The sequence below is a fragment of the Drosophila santomea genome, chromosome 3L (genome assembly GCF_016746245.2).
Source record: "Drosophila santomea strain STO CAGO 1482 chromosome 3L, Prin_Dsan_1.1, whole genome shotgun sequence".
Lineage (NCBI taxonomy): Eukaryota > Metazoa > Arthropoda > Insecta > Diptera > Drosophilidae > Drosophila > Drosophila santomea.
In genome coordinates this window covers 651,103-664,400 of record NC_053018.2, presented here as the reverse complement: position 1 = coordinate 664,400, position 13,298 = coordinate 651,103, and positions in this window count along the sequence as shown.

Here is a 13,298-nt window from a genome sequence, read left to right as displayed (position 1 = left end):
TTATGACTCTGAATCTTTTATACTCAAATTCTTAATACGATTCTAGCCAGTTTACGACCCAAACTGAAGAAATCCTGCAAAGGATACACTACTGCCATAGTTCCTATAAACACTTCTAACTCATTTTAATGCAAATAATACTTTTACAAGATCTTATTTTCATGTTCACCTTTACTCCTCTTATTTCTCGCGATGTTTTCCGCTCCCTTTTCCCTTCGCCTGTTGCGCCATCCCGCTCGCACCCTGCCGCCGCGTGCCCCGCTCTTCTTCTTTTCTCAGTAAAACGGTTCTTCTGCTTGTCGCGCCTTCTCTTTCCGCCACTATTGCCGTCTCGCCTGTCTGGCAACCGCATTCTATGCTGGTGGTTGACTTGTTTGTGTCTCCGTCTCCCCGCCTCTTCGCCTTTTTGTGCTGAGTGATGCAACTTTTATGACTGTTCCCGTTTCCATTCCCATTCCCGATTCTGTTCCCATTCCCGTGCTGGCGGCAGCTAGCTCCTGTTCCCAGCGAAGGTTAGGATCGTCGGGAAGAAATGAAACGGGTCTCGAAAACCCACGCTCAGTCGCATGACTCACGCTTGAAAAATTTCAATTTGAATTTCTAAATAACAGCACACACTCGCACACACATACACACACACAGCATCCAATTTCAGCCAATAAACGGGGCTGTGTGTGTGCGTGTTGTGTGTGAATTCCGACTTACGAGTGTTCCCATCGAAGGTTAGGCTTTATTTTTTCCGTTCGGATGTCAATGGAACCCGATCGGCCGACGACAAACAGTCTAAAAACCGAAAAACCAGTTTGAAGACATATTTTCTATTCGTTGCTGCTTGTGCTGCTGCTGCTGCTTCTTCCTCTTCTGCATTCCACACACATACACTGGCACACTGAGTTCGAGTTTAGTTTTCCACTTTCCCCCTCCTTCCAGCGTTATTTGAACTTTCTGGAATGCGGTTGTGTCTGCTCTCCTTGGAACCTCCTCGCTGGAACCGCTTTCCCGTGTTCATTTGTTTTATGTTCATGTCCATGCTCAAGTTAAAGTTAAGTTAAGTTTAAGGTGCGTTTTGTTTTTATACATATGTACACACATATGTATGTACGCCAGTTAAAAGTTCACACTTTGGCATTTATGTGTTTCTCGTTTCGGTTTGTTGCGCGAACAGCAAGAGCAAGAGCAATAGCAAGAGCAGGCGAGAGCTGCACAACCATGCGGCTGCAGCTACGAAATTTTACTGAATGAATATTTTCTTTTCTTTTGCGCCGATCATTCGTCTTGGCGTTGGAATTCGAAGTCGGCAGAGGCAGCGGCGGCGGCGGTGGCAGCGACTGAGGCAGAGGCAGCGGCTGAGGCAGCGACTTCGAAAAAAGTTGTACCTTTCGAAAGTCATTTTCGTGTGTGGCTGCGTGCGTGTGTGTGTGTGTGTGTATCTGCTGGATCTGCGCCGCGTTTGTGTGTGTGTCGGTGTGCTAGAAAGTTTCGATGCCGAACTATGTTTGAAGTCGCATGCATAAGAAACTTACAAAACGGCATTCCACAAACAAACTGACACTGCCCCTTCCAGTCTTCCCCCTTCCAGCCGCTGCGTCTTCCAAGCCGGCGAGAAAAGTATCTCTATCTGTATCTGCATCTGTATCTGTAGCTGTATCTGTGCTACTTTTGCATTTTGTCACATCAGTATCGGCGTGTAGCGCCCTCTCCTTCTCGCCCCCCTCCCCTCCCCCGAAAATTCTTCAGCCTCTTCTTCTCGCGTTTTCCTATATGTTGTAATCTACGGAACAATAAAAAATGTTGTGTGGCTTTCGTAAGTGTCTTTTTGGAATTTTTGTGTTTTTTTTCTGTTGTTGTTTTTGGTTATTTTTTTTTTTTGTTTTTCTTTGTGTGTTTGTAACTGGTGGCGTTCTGTTTTTTTGTTTTTCGTAAACAACGCACACACACACTCTGGAAAATTCGTCATTGAACGGTAAAAAACAAAAATTCCAACGTGTTTGACTTTGTCTCTAGACAATCTCGCTCATGTGTGTGTGGATTTTTTCAATTACAAGTTTGTAAATGGAATTTCTGAACTTTATGTGAACGAGGTCATTTACAACACACACACACACATGTGTGTGGAGAAGGGCGCGGGGCTAAGGTTGCTCAGGGAATTTTTGTAACATTCGTCATGAACTTATTTATAGGAAATTCCATAGGCTTTACTGGTTATTTATGGCCGCAGATCGCTGGGGGGATCTATTGGGCCCAAAAGCGGGGGAGTGTTGTATCGGTCGGCTGACGTGCATATCAAATGCCAAATGGGACAATCCCACACTGCCTTGGAAATATCACGAAAACGGAAATAAATCAGAGCCCAGTGATCGGGGTTTTCACTGGCTACCAGCTACTAGAGGTAATTTCTGTTGAGATCTAAATCTAGATCTAGATCTTCCTAGGAATGTAACTCGAAAATGCATTTACGATTTTGTGGTTCGTGGGGTAAGTTCTTTCTGAAGAGATTTTTGCTTTAATTAGATTTAATTTATTAATAAAGGGCTAAAAGTGGAACATGTGGAAACTATAAGATAAGATCCTGATAGGTTAAGCAAATACAAGATTTCTATTTAATTGCGAGCGCACCCCTTCTATAAATACCACAAACTATGCCAACTCCTTTTGCTTAAGCTTTGCACCTTTCTGGCGATTGGCAATTCCTTGAATTCCTGGTGCCAGGTGTATTCACGATGGCCCACAATCAACGCAATCAGTCCACCCAACTGCCGCGTACCGTATCAGTGCCATCCATTGACCACCTTTCCCTGCTTTCGTGGCCCTCCAGCCCTCCAGCCCTCCAGTGGAGCAACTGGGGAGTCAGTGGCTGGACGACGATCGTCTGAGTGATAAGGTTTTCGGGGCGGCTACTTGACGCAAGAATTTCTGGAATTTCGAAAGTGTACACACACCTGTGGATCCCCTCGGAAGAAGCGGCCAGGCCCAAGCAGCCCAGTCACAAAGCACGCGCCCAATCTACGGCTTATCAAAAGGCCCACGACGATAGGCCCATTTAAAGGCCAAACTATAAATGACATGTGATGCCATAGCCATAGCCGTAGCCATAGCCGTGGCCACAAAAATAGGGCCAGGGGTACGAAAATGCTCAAGCTTGAGTCACATGCCTGGCACCTACCGGGTGGGAAACAACCGGCGGCCTCAGGCGGAAATTGAGTTTCTGTTCCACTGCTCTGAAGGGAAAATGAAAAATGTAAAAACAAAGGGAAATTCCACGACTACGACGGAGCAGTGGAGCAGCGGAGTACAGAGATTTCCCAATCAAAAAGCTTCTTGGACTTTCGACCGACTGTTTGTACTATTTACAACATCAACGGAGCAACGTCAAGACCATAAAAATAATTAATACATCTTATCAGCAGGGCCGCGATACCCGACCACCACCACCACCACCACCACCACCTCCACCACTTGAGGAGGAGCACCTATGACGTGGAGGCACTGGCATTACCGTTTCCATTTCCATTTCCATTCGCAGCCCGGGCTGCATGGTCAGCGATCGTACGGTAGATGCGATCCGATTCGATGGCAAAAGAATTCCCCCATTCGGTGTAATTGCTTTTGGCCTGGTCGAAAGTCGGCCCGAACCGAAGCACACCGAACCTAATGATAATACCCGCGATCTAATAGGAAGCACGTGATGCGCATACAGCCCACCGATCATTAGGAAGCCGCAATGCACTTGGAGAAATTATCATTTGTTCCGTGATTTTAAAAAGAAAGACAATTTGTGATCTTTTCTCATTTCAAGTAGCAAAGTGATTACCTTTACCCTTGCATTTTGAACTTGTAGGAATATTTCAATCCAAAAACAATAGATAATGTATCCAGTATCCAATCTGACTTTACCACCAAACTTGCTTTATCTGCACCCGTAGGAGGCGGAGTGCAATGGATTCGGAATCGAACTGAAGACCGTAGACTGTAGACCAGAGACTACTGTCTGGAGACTTGAGTCTAGAGACTAGAGACCAGACCCCTGGCTAGACAAATTGCACATAATTTCTACTCGAGTGAGCGCGGTCAGCCGGCAAAAAGTGCACCGAACCTGCCCAAAACAACGGCAACGGGATGGACGTGGATGTGGATGTGGATATAGCCGGTGGCTATATAGTAGTACTGGTACCACTCGGCTTGGTTAGACGTCGGAAAAAGACGTCGACAACGACGCCGCACCGGGAGGATCCCAGCCATTTCATGAAAAATTATGTCGTGTACAATTTTATGCATGAGAGACTTGCACAGCACAGCACAGTACAGCAAAAACTGGGCAGCAAAAAACTTGGCAAAATTAACAGTGGCTCGTCAGTTGCACTCGCAGTTGCCGTTGCATTTGCACGGTGGTGCAGAGGTGCAGTGGTGCAGTGGTGCAGTGGCCGCCAGGTTGGAGGAGATAAGCCGCTGACGCTGCAAATGGGCACACGCACACTCGAGAGTCATCAACTGCAACTGCAATTGTGGCAATGGGCAGGTACAGTGGGTCAAATAGGTATGCTACCAGGATACAAGGTGATGTCTGGTCAGTAAGAATTCCTGCGATGATCTGCCACATGCAACAGAGGGCTTAAATGGCATCAAAGAACATAACTGCATCTATGTAAATGCATATATATAATGCATAATGTTTTTCTGGTCCCACTGTGCTGGGAAAGCGAAGGCTGTTGCATTAGCATACAAGTGTTGGGCAGCGCCACAAAGTCGCACAATTGAAAGGCAAAAAAGGAAAAAAAGCAGATAGAAAGAAAAACAGAGGCAGTAGTGACAACAATTGGCCCGCTAACGAACCGCCCGACGGACGCCGCCACACCCACCAGTCCCCATTTCCCATTTCCCATTTCCCTGCTGAATGAACCCGAACCCGATGATAATGATGGGCGCCGGGAAAGGGGAAATTAGGGGGAGGCGCAGGAACCGGAGCAGGAGTGCATATGGAAATGGCAGTGGATGTGCATGTGGCTGGGTATGTGGCTGTGGAAGAAAGCGCAGTCGAGCGTCTTGCCGCCTGCCGCTTGCATCTTGCCACGCCACCCGACCCAAATTCCAGTTGAATGCACTGGCCACTGCCCGCCTTTGTGGCCATGGTTGGTGGCCATTGGATAGTTGCATCCGTATCTCTGTCTCTTCCCAAGACCGTGTCACCCACCCATCGCCGACAGCTTTTGTTCTAACACGGTCTGTAGTGGTCTGTATCGGTGATCTTTTAAAGATGTCCAGTAATCTTCAAATATCAAACTGTACAGTAAAGTTATAGTATTCCGATCAACTAACATCTAGGTAAGCTCCCTAAACAGCATATAGCCCGTTCTTTGGCATTCGCATTCCTCGCGAGGCGGATGCAGAAAATCGTGGAGTGGCCAAGAGCTCTCTCTCCGCTCGGTTGGCATAATAATAGCACATTCCTCGGCCAGCCAGCAAACTGGCTGCAATCGGATGTGGACGTGGATGTGGATGTGGCCAAGTAGGAGTCGCAGTCGCAGTCGTCGTCGGAGTTTGGAGTTTGGAATCCGCTCCAAATGTGGGCGTCGCCCCGGGCAATGCTACACTGCCTACTAGATGCTACGATGCTACGAGATGCTATGAGATGCCACTTCCCCTGCGTCCCTATTTGCGTGGCCCCCGCTGTCAACGCATGATTTGCTTCCCGCTCGCATGTCCGGATCTGATGTATTAATGACATTTGGCCCAGTTTCGGTGCCTCCATGCCTCCATGCCATGTGAGTGCAGCGTGGGGCACTGGGGATCGAGCGCTGCGTGTGGAGGAGGCTCATTCATATTCATAAATTTAACGTCTTTTTGCGTAAGCCCCGCGGCGGAAGTAGTGCCCCTCCCACAATCGCCGACGCCGTCGCCACCGCCACCGCCACCGCCATCGCCATCGCCACCGCCTTTCCTGATCCGAGACCCATTCATTCGCCCTTTTTCGCCACGACTATGGCTAAAGCTAAAGCCAAAGCCAAAGCAGCAGCAGCAGCAGAAGAAGCAGAGGCAGCCAGACAATTCGCCGCTCTATTTTCGATGCATTCCCAGCCAGAAAGAGGCAGACACACACGAAACGACAGAGACGGGGTGGGTGCAAGAGAGACGGGGCAGCTAAAGTTCAAAGCACTATTGAACTCGGGGCCCAACAAAAACAAACTCCACCAAACACTTTCGCCATAAATAGCCGACAGTGCGGAAGCGGGAGGGGTGGGGAGGGGAGGTCGGGACTGGGTTTTATCAACGGAAGCTAAAGTGGGGATATATGTACTATATGCGTGCATATGTGTAATGTGCATATGTGGGGATATGTGGGACACATGGCGGGAGGGGCACGGGGGCGGGTGCCTCAAGAAGTGAAAACAAAAGTGACTAATGCGAGTGTGCGAGCATTTCCGCTCACTTCCGGTGCGTCCAAATGAGGAAGTGCTGCCAACTGCATTTTTGGAGTGGCCAACAAACAAGCACACCGAGAGAAATGCGAGTTGCAAATGGGAAGAAAGTTGGAAAAACATTTCAACTTTGAAGATTTCAATTTCAACAAATTGCTTTTTTTCTGTTAGTACAATTCTCAGATCTAAAAGGTTTTGCAGTTTGTATTGTATGACCATCAGATTTCTTTCTGTGCAAAATGTTGGGACCAAAAGCAGAGAAGTGGCAGCTGGGGTGAGGAGAGGTGAGGTGGAGAGCCGTAAGTAGGCAGAAGACTATGCTGCTGATGAAGAAGAAGTACCGACGCCCCAGCTATAAATAAAAATAAAAACCCAGCCAAAAGCCGCCAGGCCGGAAATAATGTGACCAAAACCACACCGACGAACCAAACACGAGTTGTGTATGTGTGTGTGTGTGTGTGGGTAGTTGCACGTGTGGGTGCCCATGTGTGCGTGTGTGTGAACTTCATTCATTCATAACCGCACAGAGTACATAATCACAGTTGTGGGCAAACTAATAGTAGTCATAGGGTAGAAATTAGTTGGATTAGTTACCATTTTTGGTAGGCCTACTCCGACTGATACTGTATCGATAGAGCGTATATACCATTTTATTTATAGTTCGCATTTCAGTTCACATTTATTTTTGTACGCTATTAGTATAATCGCGTACCGGAAGTACGTTTAATAGAGTTTTTATTATTTTATTACCATAATTGTGAGCACAATCGTGGATTGTGAATGAACGAAATCAGCACATTAATGGAGCTCGGATGGGGCAGATTTTCTGTTATGCTCGGGTCGATTGCGACAGTTTCAGAGCCCCCAGCCCCCAGCCCCCATTCCCCCCTTTGCAGTCACAATCCCCCGTCCACCGATCGTATTGAATGACTGACCCCATAACAAACAACGACAAACGATAGAGATACGGATCCGATCCGATCCGATGCGAACTTATCAGTTATTGTTGTTGCTGCCGTGCTATGCGTGCTCAATGAAATTTCATTGAAATTTAGAACGAATCTATAAAATGCAACGAAGCCAGCTGGCGGTGAGGCGGGGCGGGGCGGGGAAATGGGGAAATGTGGAAATGTGGAAATTGTGGAAATGGAGACTGGAAACGGGAACCACGGTGCTACGGTTGCCAGAGATAAACCAAGAACACAGTAAGAAATGTATTGAGGATTGTGAAGAAAAGAGGGTTTAAAATGAATAGCTACTAAGTAGGCTACATTATTTTCTTAGAAAATGGGTCATAGCTTCCATCTAATCTAAATTGAAAAAAGCCGATTCATTGTTATAAATACCTAATTAACCAAAGAAATTTTGCTACCACTAAAATATTTTTCTTTAAATGAGAACTTTAAAAGGTTATTTGTACACTTAGCTACCCAATACTTTTATTTTTAGGATTGGGATATCTTATGTCCTTCGTTCATTTCTTGCAGTGCATCGGCAGCAGCGGCAGAGCGCATTCGAGGTTGCTGCTGCCACAGTGCTGCCGCTTTTGTTGTTGTTTGTGGAGCGATGATACGAGACGCCGACGCAGGCAGAGGCAGTGGCAGTGGCAGAGGCAGCGCCGCAGTGGAGGCGTGGGAGGAGGGGGCGGCTGTTGCTGCTGCTGCTGCTGCATGAATTTATGAATGAATCGAATACGTATTCGTGTGTGCGTGCCGTCGCAATCGGGGAATGTGTGTGTGTGTGGGTGTGTGTGTGCTGCGCTCGCATTTAATGAATGAAAATCGCAGGCAGCGACAAAAACATAATATACACACATGCACCCACACCCACACTCACACTCATACTGACATCCGCATATGCACGCTGACGACACCCACACACGCGCACACTCGCGTACACCCATCATAGTAGTAACGGAAGTAAAGCGAGCAACAACAAACACAACTAACTCATTCAAGTCGAAATGCGAGTGTCTAAATAAGTCGCTTGAATGCCCGCTTGATTCCCAGCCTCTTGTTCGGATTATATGGGATTTGATATGGCACATGGTCGCGGCAGATGTATCTGAATACCCAAGGCGATATGGTCGTCTCCGATACCCAGCCCCTCAGCCCCCCGAAACTCCCCCACTTTGCCTGAATTGTCCTGAATTCGCACTAGTTAGGATAGTTTTAGCTTGAAAAAACAAAGGGTGAAGTAATGAGGTGATAATTAGGACACTCTCTTGTTTGTGTGACAGATTTGGGTCAAGTTATGACAAAGAACCTATAGTAAAAGTCTCACTGTAATGGAAATATCAGTCCGAACATGAAATCGTATGCATCAATCGACTCGTAATTGAATTCCCTTCAATTGAAAACCATTGGCGATTAAATGTGAATACTTTTAATTTTTTACAATTTTTGAAAAAAATGATGAAAAATGCGAAAATTAAGAAATTTTTTTTTTTTGAAATTAAGGAAAAACGTGATAGGGATAGTTTGTACGGGTTAGTTAGCTGTACAAAAAAGTATTTCACTTATCTTCGTGGCCCTCTTAAGGCAATTTATGACGACAAACGCATTTGGAAGTATAAGTGCTTGACTACAATTAGCGATTCCCAAAATTGTTTTTCAAAACCCGTCGCAACTCGCCGAAAACTGCTTACTAAGTCCGCTGATTCACGAAGAATTCTGTAAAATTCTGGCGACCCTTGGGGTTTGAAGCGATTAGAAAACGGCAACGATTTGATAGTTCCCAGAATAGGAAATCGCATTTGCACATTTGCAGATTGAGTCACAGGCGACCTATGAACCAGTCCATGACCAGCTCCAAGTCCGTATGCAAATAAGTCCAGAATAGCCTGCACTTAGTCACTTCACTTTCGGGGGAACTCGATGAGTGCGATCAACGACAGATTAGGAATATATATAAGGTTCCTGCGCAAGTAGATATGGAAACATCTAGGGCAGTAATGAGATTGAGAACTACGAGAATTACAGAAAACTATGACGCACGCAACGAAACTTATGAATGTGAATGTATATGTAATCTGTGTAATTTGTGCAGGGCCTGGACTTTTACGACTTTTACGAGTTGATATTATTATTGGAGATGCGGCGGCGATAAAATTGCAAAACAACAACTGCCCAGAAGGGAATGAGCCGTGGAAATCGCTGCCGCGCAAATGACGCACAAAAACTTTACAAGGTTGTCTGCTGCGGCAATGTAAATTGGTGGTGGGAGGTGGGCGGCGGTTGTTGAGAGGCCAATGTGTACGTCATCGAGAGCTGAATGAAATCGAAATTGACTCGGGCCATTTTACGTCAGAGCCAAACACAAAAGAAGCTAAACGAAGAACGCTAAGCTAAACGATTTCCAGGCAGTGCCGCGATTTCCTCTCAGATCTCTGAACTCAGATCGCAGATCGCAATCGCAGATCTCAGATCTTGTTAATATTTGTTTGGCCGCGTATTTGGATTGCGATTATTTATGCTGCTCGATGACGTTCGATTGTAAAAGACTTTGGCCAGCGCCTTAATTGCGCCAACTGTGCGCCTAATTATGGCAGACACTGTGGCAGATATAGCTACCCAGAATCAGAATCAGCATCAGAATATAGCTGGCAGAAGGAGAAATCCGTCGCGGCATTTATAAATAAATCGCTGTCTATACGAAAATAACTAAACGGATCATTATCGTCGGACATGTGCGACAGCGTCTGGTCAATTAAAAGCCATAAAATGTCATAAAGCATTTGGGATAGAGGGTGTCTTTAAAATATATTCATTTTGAAAACATTGAGGTGGACTGCAGTTCAAGGAAGTTTTATAAATTTAAAAGCTAGGAACTTTCATTTCTACCATGCGTATACGTTATATTTTTGTTCAAAGCTTTTAGTTAGGCGTATACTTGATATTTTATAGATCTGGTATATTAAAACGGTATTTGAAGAGAAAGTAAGATGCTAATTGGAGGCTTGGCCAACATTCCTTCCTTACCAATTTGTAGTTAAGCCCTTAATTTCTTGCCATTATGTTTTGGTTCCCACAAATTAAGCAAAATATTCGTGTCAAATCGAATCGAATCGATCAATCACGAGTTTGAAACATGGAGCATGTGGTTAAATGTTTAACTTAATATTACCCCCAGAAAGCGAAATTATTTTAATTCTTGGCTCGTGTTTTTTATCTGCAGCGGATTTGGGTTGTGCGATTTTGATCAGATTCGGACGACGAATGATAAATGCGTAAAACTCAAACTGGTTCAATTTTGTGAATACTTTGATCTTGTTACCGCCTCAGTTTTTGTTGTTGTTGTTCTCTTGTGGTTCATGTTGTTGTTGTTGTTGCCACGGGCAGTGCCAATCTTAATTGCGCATTTAAATATAATAGAAAGACAGAAACTACTACGGAAAGCAGAAAAAACTACCATACAACACACAACAATAACTATAAACACAGATACACAGATACACATGGCGACTCGTTTGCCAGTTTGCCAGTTCATTCCCTCGATGCGAACTTGAGGCTCCGATGCGAAGAAGGCGCCTCCAAGTACAACAATGCCAACAGCACCAGCAGCCATTCAGAACTGGGTAGCCCCCGGCACCCTCCCCTCTCACCACTCGACCCACCAAAAACAGCGAAAACCCCTTCCGAAAAACTATTTAGTGTTTAGTGTGTGCCCATCTGTATCCGTATCTGTCGGCTCTGTATTGAAGCTGCGCATATTGCGCCTTGGCTGTTTATTATGTACTATATAGTACGTAGTAGTACGGACAATACGCAATGGGGCTGCAAACTCATTTTGCGCACTAGTTTTGCCGCTCACCAAATTGCCGCGGCGCTTTGGCAACCCTAATGGGTTTCAAATTACCAGAGGCACACAAAAAAAAATATTAATAATAATACTCGTAACAATGATCAATTATCGAATTAAGTGATTTCATTCAAATGCGCTCGATCTACGGATCTACGCTAACTGGGTTACAGTCGATTGCTGTAATTGAAAACCATTCCCGTCCCTTCTAAACTGAATTCAATTTAGTTCAAAATAAATAATTTAATAATAATTATGTTAAAAACTTGTAACTTTTATCACTTTTATCATTACTACGTTTTTTAAAGTATGCAACACTTCTTTAGTGATCACACTACAAAATTGTGTTGACGAGAAAGAATTATATTTTTTATAATTTATATATTAACGAAATCAAATATTAATTTTGAGTGTAACCTTTGGAAGTTATTTTTAAGTTTAATAATTAATTGTTATCAATATAGCCGTACAATTTGTTTCCCCTTAGTCATGTTTGCCTGTACTTGGATTCACTCAAATAACAGTAAACGGCAATCTGGCAACGCCGCGCTAAGAGAGCATTCGCTCGCTCGCTCCCTCTCTCAATTGCAGTGTCGGTTGCGTATACTTGATATTTTTTGGTGCGCAAGAAAGTCTCTCAATGGGAATGCTTTAAGGACACATGGCTGCGCAGCCGGTGTCGCAGTCGCTCTTCTTGTTTTTCTTTACTTATTTTTTCTTTTTTAGGACTTGCAGTCGAACAGCTGTTTTGTGTTATGGCAAACAGCTGTTCGCGTTGCACTCACATGCACACAAGGGCGCTGCACATTTTCCCACACGTAATAATGAAATGAAACAGTTTTAAACAAATTGCATTCAATACTTACAAACAAAGCCCATTAGACGGTGATTATATAAGCACTAGACGGCCAGCCCTGACAACTCAGTGAGATGGTGTTGGTGTGTCTGTTGGTGTGCCTCTTTGTGTGCCTGTTGTTGAGTGTTGGTGTTGGTGTTGGTGTAGCTGTGCTGTGATGTTTTCATTTTTTTTCGTTTTCCGCTCGCTGGTGTTGGTGTGCGTGTGTGCCAGTTTAGTTAAATGCTGAGCACACGCACTGAAATTCAGCAACAACAACAACAGCAGCAGCTACAACAACACACCAACAACAACTACGACAACAACAATAAGGCTAGGCAGATAGGCAAGTTTGCCTTTTAGTTGTTTCTGTAGTTTACTTTGTTGTTTTATTTGTCGACAGCGGTCTGACTGGCTAGCTCTGGTCTGGTCCCCGCCCCCTCGCAGCCCCCTCTCAGCGCGGTCCCCGCCCTCCCCCTGGCTATATGTCGTATCTAAAACATTTGCGCTTTAAATAAATACACAGAGGGTATTATAAAAAGGCAAAAGAAACGAAACGAAACGAACGAGGAAAACTAGTCGCGTACAAAAAACAGCAAGAGCAACAACGACAAATTAGTTCAATGCACGCCGCCAAAAGAGTGTGTGTGTGTATAGAGCTTATCCACTCCCACCTTACACCTCTGTTATTATGTGGTGTGTTTGTTTTGATTTATCTCATATCTCGGTATCTTCCAGGCCCTTTCATTGATAGTACATCGGTCGTACATCAGCGTAGGGCAGAGTTTCATTCATCATTCATCGCTGCCTTAATCATCATCTGCGTCTGGAGTCTCATTGTCACTGGTACAAAGTTCACATGTACACATACATATGGACATGCAATCAAATAAAATATTTTTGATTGTATAAGTTTACAGTTTCTTTGTGCGCCATTTTTTGTTCTTTCCAAATACTTATATACGTACGTACGTATGTATAACCGTTTCGGGTTCTTTATTTGAAATTTATTTAGTGTTTTTTTTTTTTTGTATTTACTTTTCCGCTTCTAATTTTAATTATTCAGTTGCGGGGCTCAAAAGTCGCGAGCGAGTTTGTTTTTAATTCTTGTTGTTGTCGCGTTTGTTGTTGTGTTCCCCTAGTTTCGCCTCTCTCGCTTAAGGTTTTTTTTTTTCGATTTTTTGTATTGTTAAATACGTCGTTTAAGTTGCTCTTGGCTGGCTTGCTTTGTTTTCTTTGCAACTGCGTCG